Source organism: Cebus imitator, unplaced genomic scaffold, assembly GCF_001604975.1.
Source record: "Cebus imitator isolate Cc_AM_T3 unplaced genomic scaffold, Cebus_imitator-1.0 Scaffold55, whole genome shotgun sequence".
In the NCBI taxonomy this organism is placed as follows: Eukaryota; Metazoa; Chordata; class Mammalia; order Primates; family Cebidae; genus Cebus; species Cebus imitator.
The window spans coordinates 2,368,960-2,376,600 of NW_016107370.1; the positions used below are offsets into that span (position 1 = coordinate 2,368,960).

Sequence of the window (7,641 nt, forward strand, 5' to 3'; positions counted from 1 at the left end):
TTTTTTGAGCTGGTGTCTCACTTTGTTGCCCAGGCTGGAATGCAGTCACATGTTCTTGGCTCATTGCAACCTCTGCCTCTTTGGTTCAAACACTTCTCCTGCCTCAGCCTCCCTAGTGGCTGGGATTATAGGCGTGCACCACCATACTCGGGTATTTTTTTGTATTTTTAGTAGAGACAGGGTTTCGCCATGTTGGCCAGGCTGGTCTCGAATTCCTGACCTCAGGTGATTTACCCACCTCAGCCTCACAAAGTGCTGGGATTACAGGCGTGAGCCACCACTTCCAGCCCCATCTGGATTTTTAAGAAGCTCTTTCTCTCTGTGATGCTGAGACATACAAAAGCTGGAGCATTACACCCCAACTCTGCCTAAAGGCAGCTTTGCAAATTTGCAGACTCTATCAGCCCCATGCCGAGACCCATTCACCTGGTTGACCCCATTCTAAAGGATGGGGTTTCAGTTTACAGGGACTAGACAGGGTGCTTTAATTCACTCATCACATCTTAGAGGCAGCTTTTGCTTAATCATTGCCCTTTTCCTCCCTTCCACTAGACAGGGAGCCCCTCATGGGCTCATGTCAGATTCAACCCTCCACCCTTAGCACCTGGACTAAGCACACGTGTATTAAGTGAGCCATCGAGGGCATGGCTCCCACTCAGCATATCGGCAGTCTAGCCTTCGGTGTTGCTGATACTCTCACACGTGCCTTGCACATTTCATTTTGTGATTCTAGGAGTGTCTGTTCTAGAATTTCTTAATACATGCTGCCTGGTCTTTAAGATTCCTTTATTTTTATTTTTATTTATTTTAATTCTTTTGACAGGGTCTCTCTCTTTCACCCAGGCTGGAGTGCAGTGGTGCAATATTGGCTCCTTGCAACCTTGACCTCCTGGGCTCAAGCAATCCTCCCACCTCAGCCTCCCAAGTAGCTGGGACTAGCGGTGGGCACCACCATGCCCAGCTGAGATTCTTTTACCACTTACGCTGTAGAGCCCCTTGTTCTGTAAGGAGAGAGGAGTCTAAAGAAAAACATCCTCTGGGAAAGGTTAACAGTAGCTTACATCCCCAGATGGCTCCTGTCAGATTTTTTGGAGATCAGGTTGTAACATGAGGTGACCTGGGTTTCAGGGAAACAGAAGATTAAAAAGAGTGTCAGAAAAGCTAATAAGAGGAAAGATCTATGTGAGAGCCACCTGAATATGTTGTGACCAGCCTTGAATTTGTTACCAAAGCTCATGAAGAATTACATTAAAAATGATGATCTTAGTCAATCAGGCTATGTTTTTTTTGTTGTTGTTGTTTTTTTTGTTTTTGTTTTTTTTTTTTTTTTTTTTTTTTTTTTTGATGGAGTCTTGCACTATCAGCCAGGCTGAAGTGCAATGGCGTGATCTCGGCTTACTGCAATCTCCACCTCCTGGGTTCAAGCAATTCTCCTGCCTCAGCCTCCCAAGTAGCTGGGACTACAGGCTCGCGCCACCATGCCCAGCTAATTTTTTGGTATTTTTAGTAGAGATGGGGTTTCACCATGTTGGCCAGGATAGTCTTGATCTCCTGACCTCATGATCTGCCTGCCTCGGCCTCCCAAAGTGCTGGGATTACAGGCATGAGCCACCCTGCCCGGCCCAGACTACACTGTTTTAAGAAAGATTTCTGCATCTGTTGACTTCTGAGGTGGATTTAAAGACAGCGCCTAAAGTGCGATCTGAATTCCCCTCATCTGGGTGCTGCGTAGGAATGATCGGAAAGAAACATCGTTTGTCTCTAAGTCCAAATGGCCCACCAGGGTAACCTGTCAACTCCATTCTTCATCCGTAAAGTGGGTTGGAGGGACCAGATGGCTGAAGACTTTTCCAGGTCTAACTCTCTGTGGCTCCCATACTTGGAGAGGCTGAAGCCCAGCTGCCTTTCCCCAGGGCTCTCTTCTTTGATTCAGTTCCCTACGCAGAGTGACACAGGGATCTGGCTCAAGAAATAGCTTGAGAAGCAGATTTCTGATGCAGAGGGAACCAACACTTTTGGGAAGGGCAGTCCTCACCCAGACCTTCCCTGGAGACCCTGGAGGACAGTCCCACTCCGCGCCAGCCTCTGGAGAGAAGTGAAGCCTCTCTTTGCTCTTGGCCAGGGCCTTGGGCCCTCCAAGTACTTAACAGATTAATTAGTTCCTGGTCAAACTGTTGTGGGATTAATTAGTTAGTTAATCCCTAGGGGCTCCCAGCCAATCGTGCATTTCTATTTATTTTTCGTCTTCCTTCCCTAGTGGCTGCTTTCCTTGCTGATCGTCTTCTAGGTCTTTTTGCAGGAAGGAGAGGAAAAGCACACGGCAGGCAGCTCATTCTCAGTTCACGCCAGTGCGGGACATCTGCCCTCTCTGTGCATCCCGAAATCAAATGCAAGTGATTTGAAGAGACATTCCTGGGAATTCTGGCCCCTTCCCTTGGATTGGTAGAAAGATCTTCAAGCATGTCACCACCAGGTTTGAACCAGGACAGGGTAACTGCTGTGGGCCTGCAGGGACGGGCAGCTAGAGGGGCCAGAGGAAAGCAAGCCATCCAGCCAGGGTTATAAAACACCTAACAAGCTCTAGGGGGCTCACGGGATGGTGCTCGCCTGCCTCCCATTCCCAGGGAGACCTCATCGAGGCCACCTTCTGTGGCTCTGCTGTGCTTGAAGCAGCTTCTGGGTTTCCTCCTTCAGGGGCGATTCTGAGGTTTGTTTTGTTCTCGTGCCTCCTGCTCAGGGAAGGGAGAGCAGTGCAATTCTATGGTGCCTCACAGAGAGGATCTTGATTGCCCTAAGTTTTATCAAAGCGGTTCTCAAAGCGGGTTCTCCAGGCCAGCAGTGTCAGCATCTTTTGGGACCTTGCTGGAGATGCACGTGCTGGGACCCTACTCACACCCACTGATTCAGAAACCCAGAGCGCAGGCCTCACAGCCTGTGATTTAACTATTCCTCCTGGTGAGTCTGGGGCTTGCTGAAGTTTGAGAACCACTGCTCTACATTTCTTGAAGACAGGGACTGTAGCTTACTCATCTTTCTGTCTCACAACCCAGCAAAGTATCTGGCATGTAGATACAGACAATTAAATGTTTACTGAATAGCCAGGCATGGTGGCTCATGCTTGTAATCCCAGCTCTTTGGGAAGCCAAGGTGGGCAGATTACCAGAGGTCAGGAGTTCAAGACCAGCCTGGCCATCATGGTGAAACCCTGTCTTTACGAAAAAATACAAAAAATTAGTAGGGTGTGGTGGCGCGCATCTATAGTCCCAGCTACTCAGGAGGCTCAGGCAGAAGAATCGCCTGAACCCGGGAGGTGGAATTTGCCGTGAGCCAAGATTGCGCCACTGCACTGCAGCCTGGGCAAATGAGAGAGATTCTGTCTCAAAATATAAACAAACAAATAAATAAAAATTTTAAAAATTAAAATAAATGTTTACTGAATGATTCAGTGAATGTATTGTCGGGGACAATAGCCTTAATAATACTTAAATTCGTAGGTCCTATTTGCTGTAGAGAGCTCCGTTTTCATAGCTATTGGCTTATCTTTACACTCCCATTGCGGCATCGCAGCCTAAATTGCCTGAGAAAAGCAGCTCCACTGTTACAGGCTGTGTGGACTGGGCCACTTTGCACAGCCTCCCTAAACTTTGTTTCCTTGTCTGTGTATGGAGAATTGCATTATTTGCCTTAGAGCTGTGGAGCGTTAATTAGATGATAACTGAATTATTTAGAATCTGTTAAGCACTCACCCTGTAGTAGCTATTTATAAAAATAATAACCTTCAGAAGGGGACAGCGGAATTTGCTGTGAACAATCTTGCACATGGGGTTAGCCCTGATTATCAGGAGGCCGTGCTGTCCTGGGACCTTACCTCTGACCTAGCAAGGACTCCTACCTTCACCCAAAGGCTTGGTTTTCCTAAAAAGCCAGGCTGAGTCATTTTGTCTTTAGCACTAGGCCCTCCACTCTACGAGAAAGCTACCTAGCCAGCCCTAGCTCCCCTTACCTCCTGTCAGGCCCACCCCTAAATTTTGTGGGTGGCAGAGCAGGAGTGCCGATAGAAGTCGCTGGCTCACAACCTGGCCCTCTTTTCTCTCCAGTTCCTGGCTCCAGCCCTCACTGGGAAAGGCCTTGGGACCTTGGGACCTTGGGACCACGGCCCCTCCCCCATGCCTCAGGCCTAGTGTGCATGGCGGCTCTCAGGGGCACAGAGCTGGGAAGGCTCTGGAATGTACTTAGACTCTTAGGGTCCCAAACAGCTGGAGCATGGACTACAAAAGGAGTATTTGCTCTGCTCGGTCTAGGCCTTTTGGCCACAGACTCCTCACCCCATGTGAAAGAGTGTGGCTGGGAGAGACCAAGAGAGCCCTCTAAAACATGGGCAGCAGGACAGCGGCCTCAGATGTCCAGGTCCAAAGGCAGCACTGGGTGCAGTCAATCACTGTGGTCAGAGAGTCCTGCACTCACGTTGATCTAGAAGGACAATGCTACTGGCCCTCTCCCAGCAGCATGGCTGCCTCAGGAGGTGATTCTAGTATTGAAACCGATTGCTCTGGGCTGTGGCCTGTGCCATGGACACCTTTTAACTAAAGGTAGGACAATCGGACAAGGCCGTTGGGTTGCTAGAGGAGAAAATGAAGCCCTCTGGAACCTAATGTGCCTGTAGCATCATTAGCTCTGGATCCTAACTGACTGAGCTCGCCCGAGCCCTAGAACTGGCTAAGTATTCAAGTGTCTCCTTTGTAAAAAGCTGACGCCTATTCAGACCATCCTCCTGCTGAGGCGGCCTAGGAGAATGAAAGATTGTGGGATTTGGAGTTAGACATGGGTTCAGGTCCCAGATCTGTCATTCACCAATGCATGACCTTGGGCAAGTCAACTGATATTTCTGATGTCCGATGGGAGGGCCACTTAGAGGGTTGTTGAGCAGATTGAAGGAGACATGTTGTGAAACAGCCTCGCAAGCGTCTCAGCTCTGGACAAATGGTAGCAGTGGTTATGAATATTTTAGAGGAAAGAGGGCAGCTCCGTGTCAAGATCCCTGCTGAAAGGATCCCTGGGATAAAGAAGGCATGGACAGTGAAAGAGACGGTGGGAGAGTATCAGCCCTTGAGAGAAAGATCCGGGACAGAGCAAGCAATTAAGAAGCATAAATGGGATTGACACAGTGGACACAGCAGCCTTGTTTCCTCTCCTCCTAATGAACCACCCTGCTGACAGGACCTTGTCTGCAATTCAAACAATGAATGTCTTGTCCACACGTTCTGCTGCCCATTGACAAATCTTGGGTTGGGGAGACCAGGAATATTTGGACACAGTTCACACTTCAAGGAAAAGAAGTAAGGCCTCATTACAACCCCCAAATACAAGTGCAGTTACGGCCAATGTGAATCAGCATCACCACGGGCCGGAAGCATCTCCAGGGAGGGAGGGGAGGCTCAGGGATGAGAGCCATGGCGTGAATGAATGAATGAGTGAGCCAGCACATAATTAGGGGACTTATAGGCTATACTTTGTTCTGAGAGGCTCCGTTTCAGAGATCTTCTCATTTCTAGAAATCTTATCAATTTGGGATATTGTCTAATGCAGTTAAGAACTAATTATCTTTATGCCAGCTGATGAGAATTCATTTTAATCTCTTGTTTTTAACCAGACTTATCTTTATGGCTGGTGCAGAATGCCCCATTATTTAAATAGCTCCATATCCTACCACTGTCATTTCCTGTGACTGATGCCTGATCTTTCACCAAAGGATAAACATAACCCTGGCTTTCAAGACTTACCACTTCCTAGACCTGGAGAAACTGGTCTTCTCTTTTACCAGACTTGAGATACCATGACAAATTATCTTAGGTGGTTGTACCTTCAAAAAGCTGAGCGTTCTCAGCTTTTTGTCAGAGTCTAGCTAGCCAAGCATGGTGTATAAGCAGATTCCAGGGTGATTGATACTAGGTAGACTGGATTTGGGTTTTGGTTTATTCACTTCTCATTGTCCACAGGATACCAACATCTAGAAGAAGGGATTTCTTTCACATGGAGGAGTTCATGCAGCGTGATATTGACATAATCATGAGGATCATGTAATTGAGCAGTCAGGTACCTGTCTTCCTTCACAAGCTACTCTCGCTGTCCTGGTTATGAGCGAGGCTGCTGCCCTCAGAAGCTAGTGTGTGACTAGCGTGGAGGCCCTGGGCTGGGCATGCTGGCTGCTCCTTCTGCTGCACCCTGCTGTTGCTCTTCCCTCTTTAGCTACTTAAGGAGCCCCCAGCACCCCCAGAGTAGGACAGATGGTGTGGATTTGTCTTCTTGAAGAACAGGCATCAGTTTTCACTTTGATTGAAAGTGTGCACGTGTCGGGAGCTACATGGAATAAGATTCTAGATCCCATCTGCGTATATCTCAAACCTCTTTCCCTTATGAAGATATTCCACAGGGACTCAAGAAGCTCCTATAGGCCACTATCCAAACCTCTCATTTACAGATGAGGAAGGCGAGGTCCCGAGAGGTAAAGATTCTTGCAAAAATGTCATTCTGCTCGTCAGGGGATGAGAGCCCAGCATTGCTGCCAGAAGGGTCTGGCAAGAGAACGTGGCCCGTGGGCTTGGGTTGGCTTGTGGTGGAATCTTGCTCTGCCATTTACTGGCTGTGTGACCTTGGAAAGTCACTTTCTCTCTCTGAGCTGTTGCTCTCATCTGTAAAGGCGAGGTGATACCTACCTACCTTACAGGGCACTTGTGAAGATGACGTGAGAAAGATGGTGTGGCCAAGCAACACGTCTTGAAATCCTGCTTCACTAGTATCCAGTGACTCCTTCTTTCCATCCCCATGCTCCCTGTAGACATGTAGCCCATTGCGCTTTCAAGGACATGAGTAGGAGGAGCGAACCAAACTAGGGCAGGGTGAGGAGGGGAAGGAAGAGATGGCGGCTGATGGGGCCTCTGATGGCCTCCCCGCCGCCTGGCCACCAGAAACAGCTGCTCAGAAAGCAGGAGGTTTCGGTGTCTCAGACCCTGCTGGGCAGCCCCAAGGGCTCCTAATCTGAAGGGATCTGTTAAAGGAAGGTTCACAATCATCTCTGTTATTTTTTTTAAGAGGCAAATTTTAAATTCAATTGTTAATCGAACTTTCAATGTGACACATTTAAGGGCAACTCTGTTGAGTTTCTCCTATATGCATCTTTATTCGAAATGAACGATGCCCTTAATACAGCAGACAAACACCAGGTGTAACTGAATCATATAGCTCAGCAGGGGTCACAACATTATTTTTCAATGACTAACCTAGATTGACAATTCTGTTAATAGGATTAGGGTTCATTGTGGAACTGTTTTCTCTTATTAATTTAGCTTGACTTACATATACATTTTAAATTGGCCGGGGAGAGAAATGCATTTGCTTTTAGAAAGAATCTTGTGGCTTTATTTAAAAACATTACTTCTTCTACTTGAAGAAATACGGTGGTTTAATCATAAAACAAGGAAAACCTTGTGTTTTATACAAAACGACAGTGCCAAATCTGGACTTGTTCTTTTCATGAAATTGTAAATTGTATTTTAATATGACTCTAATGGCATATACATTCTTTCTGCTGTTTTTGACACTTTCTTCTTTGGGCATTTTCCCTGTTTTTTTTTTTTTTTTTTT

The 7,641-nt window shown here is 47.3% G+C and overlaps 1 protein-coding gene across 1 annotated transcript in view; it reads right to left on the reverse strand.

Annotated features, from left to right (window-relative positions):
- The window catches only part of CPLX4 (complexin 4), a 26,327-nt gene that overhangs the window by 2,315 nt on the left and 16,371 nt on the right, over positions 1-7,641 (reverse strand). The gene's annotated exons all lie outside the window — the stretch shown is intronic.